At 40.4% G+C, this 14,276-nt stretch overlaps 1 protein-coding gene across 1 annotated transcript in view; it reads right to left on the bottom strand.

The window, feature by feature from the left end:
- elfn1a (extracellular leucine-rich repeat and fibronectin type III domain containing 1a) overlaps positions 1-3,456 on the bottom strand; it is an 86,438-nt gene extending 82,982 nt beyond the window's left edge. The window contains exon 1 of the mRNA XM_074656062.1: positions 2,852-3,456. The gene's annotated coding sequence lies outside the window, so the exon portion shown is untranslated. The remainder of the gene's footprint in view (positions 1-2,851) is intronic.
- Positions 3,457-14,276: the final 10,820 nt, after the last annotated feature.

Genomic DNA, 14,276 nt, shown 5'->3' with positions numbered 1-14,276 from the left:
TCCAATCCAGACATTTAGTACTTACTAAAGAGGAAATTACATATTTTTTCCCTCCTTTCTTTTGCTTTTCCACTGTGTCTAATTTCATGACCTTACCATTCTCCACTACCGAGGAAAAAGAGCTCATTCTTTCTTTTATAAAACAGCTGAGTGTCACATGGGACTCTTGAGACTGAGGTGGTGCAACAGCTCTTGTTAAATGGCACACACACATACACACACACACACACACACACACACACACACACACACACACACACACACTACTCACAGCACAGGAAGTAGCTGTTAGGATTTTACGGTTGTAGAGAGCTGCGGAGCTCGAACCGAAATATATCATGCTGTCGTACCATATGTTTCACAGCTCTGTCTACAAACCCGAACTGGTCCCTTTGATTACACTTTACACATTGTTAACCGTGTAGCCAGAGCATCGCTGCTTAAACACGCAGTCGGCCGAGCCTCGGTAACTTTTCCACAATGTGACATCAGTGTGAAGACGTAAACATATTTGCATTGTAATGTATTTGCCGTTAACTGCGTCTTTATCATCACAATGGGAGGCACCACTAAACCTCAGCACACCCACATCATCTGTGCTACATATTGAGTCAGGATCAGCAATACAGGATGCATAAAAAGATGATTATATGGGCTTTTTTGGTCCTTTACAGTTCTCAAGCTACAGGAAACATGTTGAGATATAAAGGGGAATGACATCTGGTGAAAGTCCCCAAGTGGACTCCAACTGGGGACGCCACAGTGACAAACAGGATGTGTTTACATTTAAGGTTTCTCTTCTCCAAAGGACTCCACATCTATTTGTGTACGCTCACAGTACAAAATGACTCGCCTCTAAAAATCTTCTTCAATTCAGACAAATGGGGTTTATATCAGACTAACTTGGCAACAAAGAGTTTCGGATGCTTCAATTCAAGTCATCCACAGTATAGAGCCGTGGCAAACTGTAATGTGCGCTGCCATTTCCATTTAGAAAGGTTGGTCACATTTCCAAAACCGCTTGTCCCCCTAGGATATCTGTCTCTCTCAAACAGCAATTTATCGAATAGGGCAGCCTCGTCTTTTCCACTCCTCACCGTCATGAGAAGCTGTAATTCTCTCTCAGTATCCTCGGCACGATCTCTCTCTCTCTCTCTCTCTCTCCTCCACAAAGAACCAAGCTAAGGCAACTTGCATACAAAATAGCTGACTCAATCATCCAGCTGCATAATCAAGATAAGGGAGACGGGGACAGGAAAAGGGAGATGCGAAGGCTAATGCGAGAGACAGCTTTAGCAACAGCAGCAAAACTAAAATGTTTGGAAACAGTCGTAACTCCAGACATTAAAAGTTAGAAGGAGTAAGATAGTGATTCACACTGATGGTAAAGGCTAAGCTGAGGCTGATCTTCCGGATGAAATGACTGGAACGAGGGCAACCGCTGACAATTAATACAAAGCCTGCAGTTCAGTGGCACGAAACCGATTGTTTAAGCTTTCTATCTTAAATGCTTTTCCTGGCTTTAAATGTCATCAAGACAGTAACATGTTATTTAAGCAGAACAGAGATGATACAGCACTCCTACTCCTACGTCCATAGTGCAGCTGAGTGGAAAGTCGAAGAATTGTTCCTGTACGGGCTTGTCATTTCTTTGGCTGCCGTGTGACCGCAAGTATAGGTTATATTAAACCTGGCACTGTTTCAGCATAAAACCCTATGCTTTGGACTATAGATCCCTCCCAACACCGCCACCTCCTCCTCCTCCTTTGACTCAAAAATCAGGGAGTCTTCATGCTAAACATCTTTGGAAATTAGATCTAAGTATGCTGACTAAAAAGAAAGGAATCCATATGAAGCCAATTCAAAAACATTCAACACGTCTAGCGTGCAGCATGTAGTATGCATTTCCCAGACAGATGGCACAGACGCAGCAAAATCCTCAGCTAATCTGAGTGAGACTGCACAGGGCTACTGTAAGTAGAAGACTATGTAATGACAACATAGGCTAATAGGTTCAGGCCGTGCAATGCCCTATACTCATGTTTTTATTTGCTTTATCTTGTCAGAATCACACAATTTGTCTTATGACTTAATGTAGGGGTTTTATATGTACATCTATTGGTTTTATGTGCAGATTCTGGCTCTCATTTTTGGGACTGTGGGGCTGATTATAGGCCTAATACTGTGGCTGGAAAGCTTTTTATTTATTTATTTAAAGTAATAATAAGACAAAGCTAACCTTCACATTAGAATTCTCACTCAGATGTGAATAGATATCAGTTTATTAGTGTGAATCTCTGAAATAAAGTTCAGCCTTTTTCTTGGTTAAGTAGAAGTAAAGGAGCTGTCCGTGGTGCTGAAACGACTCTGTTTTACTGGAGCTATACAGCTGCACACTACTTTACCCGGAGCTGTATCAGGTGGTAATCTATTTTTTTTTTTTTCATATAATGCACAAGTATTCAGTTAAATGAATGTTCAGAATGATACAACTTTAAAAAAAAAGAAACTTAAAAAGACTATTTGCAACAAAAAAAAAAAAAAAGTGCCCCCCATGTCCCGTTCACAGTCCTATATATGTCTTGGACGCAAAATGCACCGACTTGTGCGTAATGGTGCACAAGTTCAGCTGTGCATTTCACATAGTGTTGTCTGCTCTTAATAATATAAGAGTTATACTGTTTTTGTTCTGCACACAACAGCAAATAGAAATGCTATTCAAAAAACACCAATACTCATGCAAGCTTTCCTTTACCGCTATTCCATGTGAATGCAAAATACATTTTGTGCGTAAAGTGAGCTGATATTGAAAGTGTAAAAATGTGGTTAAAACACACTGGAACAAGCTTACCTTTCTTGACGATCGCGGAGCCTCTTCTTCTCGATACAAAAGCTGGCTGTTTTACTGTATGTCACCACAGGACATGTTCACAAGAGACAGGAGATGTTAGATTATAATAATAATAATAAAAAATGAAATAAAAAAAAGAATCCCAGTTGTTCTGTCTCCTGGTTGAAGACGCGCACACCAGCAGCGACTGACTGCGTCAAGGGAGAGTCTCAAAGATCCATTTAGTCGGTGAGTGATTTTATTCAGCGCTGAGCTCCTCTCAGCTCTCTCGTCTTTATATTTATGCTGAGCAGACCCGGAGAACCTGCTTTTCTATTACACCGAGAGCTGACAGCGGCGTTTAACCACAATCAGAGCAGGTATTGGGTTTAGAAAGGTTGCTTTACTGTATCAGTTGTGGGTGAAACAAGTGCGAGAGGAGCGCATGTTGATCCTCCTTCTTCCAAAGTCTAGCCGAGGCAAAGTTTAAATCTCATAATAAGATTGTTTTCTCACCGCGAGGCTATAAGTGGTGGCAGGTTCATCACGGATGCCGGGGAGGGTTATTATGGCAACTCCTCCTGGTGGAAGTGGGGGGAAAAACTGCGTGATAGAACGGTGTATTATAAAAAACAAAACTGAAAGGTTTCAAGTTAATGAAGACAGTCTGGAGTGATCAGTGACGTCACATGAGCTTTTGGAGGCTTGAACAGCCAATCTATGAGCAAACTTCTCATCCTTTTTTTTTTTTTTTTTTCTCTCTGTGTGAGTGTGGGCTGCACCACTGCTGCTGGAATTGCTCAATTTCACAGTATGGTTGGGGGCATGTTTAATTTGGTATTGCATGAAAGGAGATCATTTTTCATACAAAAGGTCTATTGGTCCTACCAGCAGGGGGCCCCTTAATAAGCAAAAATAAGTGCTTAATATGTCAATTTAATACTATTTGGACTATTGGATATCCTAAAAACTGTAATATGAGGGAGCTTTACTGTGTCTATTCCCTTTAAAAGTCCCATATCGTGCTCATTTTCAGATTCATACTTGTATTTTGTGTTTCTACTAGAACATATTTACATGCTGTAATGTTAAAAAAAAAACTTTATTTTCCTCATACTGTCAGCCTGAATATGCCTGTATTTACACTCCGTCTGAAACGCTCCGTTTTAGCGCATTTTGACGGAATTGCGTCAGAATTGTGTTGCTAGGCAACAGCTTGGGTTCATGTATACTTCCTGTCAGCTGATGACATTCACATACACTGCAACCAGGAATAAACTGGGACACATTTAGAATGTTTACGTTTAAAATTGTGTCAAGGGTCTAAATATTGTACATTTGTGACATCACGAATGGGCGGAAATCCTGACAGCTTGTTTCAAATGCAGAGTTTCTGAATACGGGCTGTGTGTATTTCCCTGTGGATTGAGTGTTTAAATACTTTCACAGTATTTATATAGTACTTAAGCCTGCTTTATAATAAAGAAACATGAAAATCTCACTTTTTTATAATATGGGACCTTTAACATCATCTAAATATTTTTGTAAAATTCACATGGACCTATGTTGTGTATGTCCTTATGACAAGCTGTATTTGTCATGACAGCGCACAGGCACACTAATGTAAATGGAAACCATTAAGGAGTCCCTTTAGAGAAGTAAAAAAAACTGACACATTGTGATGGCAGCCATCCGTAAATTGCAGGATTAAATGGAGTGGGGGGCAGAGAGAAAGGAGGAGCCAGGGCAGCTATATTGAAGTAGACCATACTTCACTGAAGAGGTCAAGCATTGGTCTCTGTGATAGTAAATCAATACACCTCAATGATAAATTATTGAAAACAAGAACCTGCAGGATACAAATTCTCACCCATACGGGCCTGCGTCGACGCATTGTGATACGGGACAGTGCTTACATATTTAAGTGTTTTGTATTTCTTTATTCTCCCTTTGGGTTCACACATGAACAAAATCCAAATCATGGAAGTCATGGCAAGGTGACCCTACTATACTATACATGCTATAGGGTCAGTGTATAAATAAGGGAGCTGGGAACTGAAGAAAAGACTTCCCTGCTAAGATACAAATCTGATCTGTGCCTGAAGGGTTAAACCCACAATGTCTGTGCCTGTGTAAATGCAGTCCCAGATTTAATTTATGGAGAGTGCAGCCTGATGTCCTCTGTAATGACGTAGTCTGGGGGATGACCCGAGCAAGTCGGGAAGCGGCAGCCAGGCTACAGATGCTTTTCTCTGAGAGGGAGCAAGTGGCTGTGCGAGGACTTGGCACCGAGACGCTGCGATGTCTTGTCTCATTGCAGCAGTCACGTTGTGAGCTGTGAAATGTGGATGTGGACAGCCCGGCCCAGGAAGTCACAGCAGTGCAGCTGCAGCACTGAGAATGACAGACACACTGTATCACGCTCCGTAATGTCCTCACGACCCCGGGGCGAGCCTGATACATGACCCCATACAGACACTGTAGCCTTTGAGCCTTGTGCTGCCACTGCACACCACCCTGAATGAAAAAAACAAAGGTTTAAAGATATCAAGGACCACAGCTGGCAGGATATGGAAGAACAGGTCACAGCCAAAGGTCTCATTGTTCTTTTGAGCAGGCCAAGCTACATGAATGGAAACAAATGTCAATGCTTCTGCTTCAATTCTGAACCGTATAGCATGCAGGATATTTTAGGATACATTGGAAAAGGCGCATAAGTACAAGCTTGTGAAATCAGTTTTTTATTGCCTCTTTGTTTTGTTTATTCTGTATTCAGATACAACATGAGTACTCTGCATCTTTCAGAGTGCAGCAGATGGGGTGGGCTTGATGGGCTTTCATAATGAACCTTCCCAGCTGAATTTACCTAGAGGGCATGATCGCTTTGACGTCGTTCAGGTACGAGCTTTGATTCCTATTGGACAGGACTGTCTCTGTTCATAATACAGCAATGATTTATAATGCACAGTGGAGTGTAAGTCTATATATATATATAAGGGAATATATTTGTTATGATGAATACAGATGTGTAATGCTATGGCGTCGTCACTGTGTGACTGGATTTATAGATTTTGTGGGTTTTAAGAAAATCTAGTTTTTGTTTTGACTCAAAGGGAATCTTTATGTAACGGAATGATTCTACATATAATCCATGGTGGCAATAGGTTTGTTTGCATTCCAGTATTTAACCTTTTTGTTTTTCTGTCACTTTGCATTTGGGTGGCTTAACCGCAATTTCAGTTAAACTGATGCTTTCAGGGGTTTTAGCTTGAAGCTGCACATTATGTTCAACGTGATTGTCCTTTCAAAACAAGCAAGCGCAGCAATGAATTTCTCACTCATGCATGCTTTAAAGGTGCTCTATAGGATATCCAGAGCATTAATATAGCAGCAAACAACTATTGTCTATGTAAAGATATAGAGGAGTAATGTCTACCTGAACAGAGAATGAAGTCGCTCTCCCTCTGTGTGTTGTTATCCAAGATTCTCCTCGTTTTGTTGACATAACCCGGTGGGCCGCAGATGCCTTTTACTGCAAGTTCGTGCACGTGAGCGTGCTCCAATGGCTAGCTCATGGCCACCTTTCTGCACTGCGTTCATACAGCAGTTACAGCTGATAACCCCGTCCTGACCAGCGGCACCGTGGCAGAAGCGTGGCACACACCTTCCGTTTCCTCTCCGGGTTAACAATGTTAACCCTGTCAGCAGTCTTTGTCGTTGTTTTCACGGTTAGCGCTGTTAGCGCCGTTAGCTTTGAGCCTCCGGCTCAGCCACCATCATGTTGAGAGCCATGCGGAGGCAATAGAAAAGCTCCCAATCTTGCATTCAGCACCTTTCAAAATTGTATGACTTCCCCCAGCAATTGGTGAAATCAAAAATTGGTCTCAGTTATTCTCCTTCTGGTCTTCCAATTACATTTTTTTTCGAATGGCTAAAACAAAGTCTGAATATTGCATTATACTGTATATACCCTACAATAGACATTTTATTTGTACTTAAGATTTCTCAGACATGTTTTCGTTATACATTTAATATAAGTTCAACAGATGTACCTATTTGTTTGGTATCACTTTATTTGGAAAGTCCACCTAAAAAAAGCTTATGGAGTATTTGTAATAATAATTTTAATAATTTAGTTGACCTTGAACTACTCACTGACGCAATGCTATACAGGTTGAGTGAGTAGTTCAAGTTCAACTCAATTATTCTGAGAATATATAGGTATCTTAGTGAATTGTCATATATACTCTGCAGATAATCTGTCGAACATCCACAGACAAAGTGAAACGGTTCAGTTGTTGAATCACACACATCCAAGAGGAAGCTATGAAAATAGTGGATACACCGCCGAAAAAATGCAAATACAGTATAGCGAGGCTAAACGCAATGCGGACAAAGCTTATGCCAAAACGAGAGTGAATCTCGGGTTAGCTTTCTCTTTCGCTGCCATATGTGATGCTGCAGGTGGTTCTGGCAACCGCGGTCAGGGGGCGTGGTGCGCTTCCAGTGTCGTTGAGACGGGGGGAGGAGGGGCCAACTTTGAATGTCTTTAAGAAACAACACTGAGCCTACATAAAGCTGAAGTGTGAATTGATCCAACAACGTAATTGTAAGTAATGTATTTTTTTCAACTAAGAAGAAGTATAGATAAGGAGTGAAGGAGACCAACAACACCGTCGGTCCTAGACATTTCAATCCAGTTAAGAGCATGTACATATAACTGATTATTTTATATTTTCTTAACGCTACTATATAATACTTAACTCTAATACAAAATAATAAAGATAAAAATGACAGCAATGCTACTTTCGATATCAGGCGATTTGCCTTGTTTTGCATTGGAAAGGGTGGTAATGCTTCATGTAAATCTTGGGCAACTGCTATAAATGAAGAGATTATAATGTCACTAAATGAAGTCCAGGCAGAAGAAAAGGAGGCAGATAGGTGGAATGTATTATTCAAATCCTTCATTTACTGGCTAAGCCAATTTGGTGCTGAGGCAAGTAACAGCGCCGGCAATAATTCAGGGGAGGAGACGGTGACTGCTGGTTGATATAATGGAATATCTGCTGTCAGGGAAGTGCAGGAGATCCATCTTACTAGCTAAGCACTGGGGCCGACATCTACAGCTGCTTCACCAATGATAATGTTATGTGGGAGAAATAGGAAGCTGCACTCGAAGCCGCTTGTTGGCGTTTAACAGCCTTACTTACATACCTTGTTATTGTCCTCACAGCAACACACAAACACCGCAGACTGAATGTTGCACCTTGGAAAGGTATTGAGTGATTTCACATGACACGGTATTAATGTCTCTCTGCTTTTGTCCCATCTTCTCTGTCATCAGCCTGTTTACAGCTAACAAATACAGGAATAAAATGAAACCAAAGAAAAAAGAAAATACATGTCAATATAGTAAATAACAGCTGATTTTAAAATAACGATAAGACAATTGACAATATTGGTAACCATGTGCTTATTATTTACAGAAATAGATGTGTTTTTTTTTTATAATAAACCATATTAATAGTTATACAGGCATACATGTATGCAAATTAGAGCTGCAATGATTAGTCTATTTAGATAATCAATTAATCGTCACTGTCATTTTTTTCATACAAAAATAGCAGAAAATGCTGTTTTCAGCCTCTGAAATATAAAGATTTCCTGCTTTTCTCTATTTTATATCATATAACTGAATATCTTTGGGTTTTGGACTGACAAAACAAGACATTTAAAGACATCACCTTGGACTTTGAGAGACTGAAATTAACATATTGTTGACTATTTTCAGACATACATTCTCTGAGCTACAGTCCAAACCTCAAAATGATTCAGTTTACTGATTCAAGAAAAAAATCAAATTGGCACATTTGAGAAGCTGAAACCATGACATTTTTGACATTTTTGCATTAAAAAAATTAATCAATCGCTTATAAATATTTTGATCTAAATGTTTAATCAACTAATCAATTCATCAAATTTTATATGTGGTTTAATTTCTAAACATTTTAAAAGGTCTTCATATGTATTGTATGTGAAATCTTAATTTGTAAAGTACTACTAGTTACAAGCTGTCAGGTAAAAGTAATGGAGTAAAAAGTATATTTCCTAGTGTGGTCGTCTTTTAACCACAAGGTTTGCGGTTTGATCCCCGGTTTCTACTGTTTCTACTAGTGTTGTTGAGCGAGACACTGAACCCCAAGTTGCTCCCACTGCTCCTAAGGACGGGTTAAGGTTGGTCCCCACTAAAAGATTTTTCAAATCTTAACAGATGTTATGTTAAAACAGTTTTGTTCTTATAGTGTATGGAGAGCAATAATTTGGCCAAAATAGCACAACACACACTAACAGACTTCATTCATGGACGCAAAATCTCCCGCTATCAAACGTGACTTCAGTGTAAACAAACATGGTGGATGACGAGCAGGAAGAATTAGCGGTGTTAGTTTTTGCTCTACTTTGTACTGAAAATTCACCAAGAAAAACAAAAAAATATGGATGAAGTCATGGAGACATGTTAAAGAAAAACACTTGCGTTGTTGCCACAAATTAACAAGTTGTTCCTCCATTTCTGAGGTCCATCTTACTACTACTTTATGCTTCCATTTTGCATTAGCTCATGCATTAGCAACGCCCACTTGGTTTCCAATTGGCTATCGTTCTTTCCCATCATCTGTCCTCTGCGTTCCCCACACACAACAGGATATCCGATCGTAAATATTAAACAAGTTCAATATTTACGATTTGAGATCGACGCGGCAGGGATGGACTTCCGAGCAGATTGGGGGATGTAAAAACACTTTTAACATATCTCACACCACAGGAATATCTGGAAAGATAATCTTTAGAACCATCAAAAAAGCGGGGCTTTGCTGACGATTGTTGAGAGGGGGGGGAATCTGGCCCAAAATCGGCTTGATTCAAATGACATGTATGTACCTGTATGTATATGACGAATCTAATAAAGTTTAAGTTCAAGTAAAGTACACCATTGAATATTAACACAGCAATATACAATTCCAAAGCCTTTGCATTTAATGACTTCATCTAAAATTCTATTGAGGCGATAATAACAAGCAGTGACTGAAGGACAGATCAGAGCGATGAAAGGAAGGAGAAATATGTATGCAGGAACCAGTATGCGCTGTATGCGCTGCACTAACTGAAGAATGGCAATGAGCAGACTAGCTGTGAAGAATAATTTGCATAAACACTAGGTAGAGCGCTGAGTGGGACTAGGTTACGGCTCAGATCCCCATCCACGAACCTTTGTGGGAGTACCATTTGCATTCATTTAAATATTTAGTCAGCACAGATAAACGGCTTGAGGTAATAATTGATCTCATATTTCCTGCGATGGGTTTCCGAAAAAGTTTGAAATTGCACCTAGAAGGGACTTCACTGAGCGAAGGATTGGTTTTCATTTCACCCGGCTACGCAGGTTTGGGTTCGAAACTTCTTTTGTTCTTCTGCTGAAATATCAATCACACGTCGCCCAAGACAAAGAGACCAATTTGAGATTTTATCCTCTTATCAGTGGCTCTGCAGGGGTAGTGAAGTGTCGCTTAAGCCAAGGTATTACCCTCGGTGAAGTTTATTGTCTCTATGCTTTGCCTGTGTAGACGCTCATTATGGAGCAGTCAAGGTGTCAGACTTACCTCATAATTCCCCCAAGAGCCAGAAAAAGAATTAGTGCGAGGGTCATACTTGCTCTGTAATTTAGTGAAAATGATGTCCCCTGTCTGCGCCCCTCCTCCTGTATGTTTCCTGTGAAGCAACTTGACAGCTCGGGTACCGGGAGAGACAGACCGCTCACTGTGGAGAGCAGAGCGTGGGCAAACTCAGCCAACACTCAGCGAGGAGGGCTGAGGCCCCATGGTGGCTGCCTCAGCGTGACCGGTGGGATAAACACACCACCACCTACACTAAAAGCCTTACAAAAGAGACACGGCTATTCCAACAGCTGTGACATGCAGCCTGTACTCTGTGACTCTGGAATAAGTAAGGTTTATTTATGGTCTAGATGGAAGTAAGGCTGAAAATACTTAATGTTGGTGCTTTCAGCTCTCCCAGCTGAGCTTCTCTGGTTTAGGGTTGGCCGCCCTCCCTTCAACCAAGGGAATGGAGCTCTATGTCTGTAAATAGTGTCCAGCTCATATTGATACACTTACAGGGAATGCACAGTGGGATTATTTTGACGGAGATGCAAGACATATATAATTAAAAATGGCTAAGTGCCTGTGTGCCTGCTTCTGTCATCTTTTTTTACCTCCTTCTCTGTCCATTAGCTTGGAGGCAAGAGGGGAAATATACCTATATTTTACACACAGCACCGAGCAAAATTGCACCACATGCATGATTCAGAGGCTTGTTCAGCCTTATGGGCACAATTTATCCACGGTCAACAGGTACAAAGACATGACCCGGATCTGAGGTTCTGTGACAGATTGATTTAATTTGAATATCACGATAATTTGACATTGTAGTCAAAGGAAAGTGCTTTCTCTCCATGTCCTTTCCCATCAAGCTGATGATAATAACTTGAGATACTGACTGCTTTATTCAAAATTAGGGCTGCCAATCGTTTAAAATATTTAATCGTGATTAATCGCAAATTAATCGCACATTTTTTATCTGTTCAAAATGTACCTTAAAGGGAGATTTGTCAAGTATTAAATACTCTTATCAACATGGGAGTGGGTAAATATGCTGCTTTATGCAAATGTATGTATATATTTATTATTGGAAATCAATTAACAACACAAAACAATGACAGATATTGTCCAGAAACCCTCACAGGTACTGCATTTAGCATTAAAAAAATGCTCAAATCATAACATGGCAAACTCAAGTCCAGCAGGCAACAACAGCCGTCAGTGGGCTTTCCATTCACATATCTTGAGGTCAGAGGTCAAGGGACCCCTTTGAAAACGGCCATGGCTGTTTTTTCCTCGCCAAAATTGAACGTAAGTTTGGAGCGTTATTTACCCTCCTTTGTGACAAGCTAGTATGATACGGTTGGTACCAATGGATTCCTTAGGTTTTTTAGTTTCATATGATTGCAGTATCTTCACTCTAGCTTTATAACTGAGCCTTCTCCAATCTCCGAAAGATCGATATTGCAAGTTGTGTTAAGGCGTGAAAAAAATGTGTGGTGTTAAAACAAATTCCCGTTAACGAGTTTTTACCGCGTTAACCTTGACAGCCCTATTAAGAACCTACAATGGGGAACATTTCCTTAGATTTCTCCCTAATGATTTTATATACAAGAACAGCGGCTCAGGATGTAGCATAAACTTTACAATACCTCTGTATTTGAATTATTAAAACTTAAGAGTGCTCCGAAAGCAGAACAATCCCCTGCTAGACCCTTATTAACAAGCTTGGCTGCACGCCTGTGAAACCATAAGATCCTCTGACTCAATGCCATCGTTTATACAGTCAGCAATCCTCTCACCTGTCTGCACACATACTGGCAGCCGTTTCATGCCCCAGAGGGGTAAAAATAACCACTTAATTATTCATCTTGTGCAACTGATGCCGTCTTTCATCATCTGAAATGTCTTGAGAAACATCTCACCTAGACAGTACAGACATACAGTATAACAGCAGAGATGGAGAGGAGGGGAAATCCTTTCAGTCGTGAGGTATGTGCTGCCCATTAAGGTCCTTTATCTTCTTTAGTGCAAGCTGATATAAAGAACACGCTGCTAATATTAGATGATGATTTTTCAGAGTCATGCAAGCCAATCTTGAGGTCAGAGGTCAAGGGACCCCTTTGAAAATGGCCATGACAGTTTTTCCTCATGAGCTTAAATTTGAAGCGTTATTTGTCGCTCTTCCCGACGAGCTAATATGACATGGTTGGTACCAATGGATTCCTTCGGTTTTCTTGTTTCATATGATGCCAGTATCTTCACTCTAGCCTTAAAACCCGCTACAACCTAAAAATAGCAAGTTGCGTTAATGCTTTTAAGAAGTTAGTTGCGTTAAATCCAGTTTACGTAAATGCGTTTTATCGCATTAACAGACCTAATTAAAACACATTTACATTAAAAAAACACAACACACCAATAGAAGCTACAGTACATTAAAAGAAGCATCAGGTACTCAATGGTGAGGACTGAATCAGGGTTAAATAAACGGATATAAAATGCTGTCTGTAAAAAGTGTCTGTCCTTACAGATTACGATACTTTATGCCAAACAGGGAACCACCATTCATTAATAAATTTAATAAAACTAAATCAGTACAAACAACAAATAAATAATATATGCTAATAATAATAATATATCCATAAATGCTGATGAAACATTGCTCATCCTACACAGTATTGTTTTTTTCATTCACAACATCTGACTCATGATAAGGGATGTAAACAAACCGATGGCGGGTCAGAGGCCAGGGAAGTCGACTCAGGCACACATGTGCTGTATATTCACTCCCGCAGCCACTTCAAACCGAGTGTTGGTACACTGTGGCCGCCGCTTGTGTGTCTGTCTGCAGGCAGTTAGCGATGAGGCGCCCACCAGTCTGCATCTGTCTGACTGCAGCCAGGGAGCCTGGGCCTTCCAGTGCCCTATCCATAAGAGAGCCGAGCCCAGCAGGCAGCCCACACAGATGCTGTGCATACCGACAAAAGGACATCCGCCTACACTGTGTTGTCTAAATGATTCCCTAGATCACGTAACGGTGAGAAAAGCAGAGCAGATTGTGGAGTGTGTGATCAGTGGAGGTTGGAAAGTGTTTAGAGAAATACTTGCCTCAGTTCCTGTAAAACTTTTCATGACTGCACTGCAGAGTTTCTTGAATAAAAGGAGGAGGGTCAGAGGTCGTGAGCTGGCCTATGATTTCTGACAGATGGTGCAGGGAAAGGGATTGTTTTGACAAACTCTGGCTAAAAGTGCTTCAGTCTTTTGAACGCCATTGCATCTGTGAAGGTGAGGAGAGGGCAAATGAAGTGCACTCACACACAGCAGGCGCATGTTCAGCTGTTATTGCAGGTGGTGTTGTTGAAGCTATAAAGCAATAAAAGCATCACACACACAAACAGGAAAGCATGAACATACACACAAGGTTTCCGTCTCGGCTGAAATTTCCATCCAGGTTTTTTAATTCAAATCCCTCATAAGCTTATTAGCTTGACGTGTTAATTACTGTTCATTAACAGGGGAATTTATTCATGAACTCTTATTAGGTTGTACATTATTTGTAATAACTTCATTTTAAATTACCGGTCTGCAAAATTAATAAAGGAAAGCTGTTAAAGAGGACCTGTTATGCTCATTTTCAGGTGCATACTCTGTGTTTCTACTGGAACATGTTTACATGCTTTAATGTTTAAAAAACACTTTATTATTATAAACACATTACACTTATTATTATTATTATTTTCTCATACAGCCAGTATGCTCTGATTGGTCAGCTGGCCCACTCTGTTGTG

The sequence above is a fragment of the Sebastes fasciatus genome, chromosome 13, assembly GCF_043250625.1.
Source record: "Sebastes fasciatus isolate fSebFas1 chromosome 13, fSebFas1.pri, whole genome shotgun sequence".
In the NCBI taxonomy this organism is placed as follows: Eukaryota; Metazoa; Chordata; class Actinopteri; order Perciformes; family Sebastidae; genus Sebastes; species Sebastes fasciatus.
This window is presented reverse-complemented; position numbering and strand designations above follow the sequence as displayed.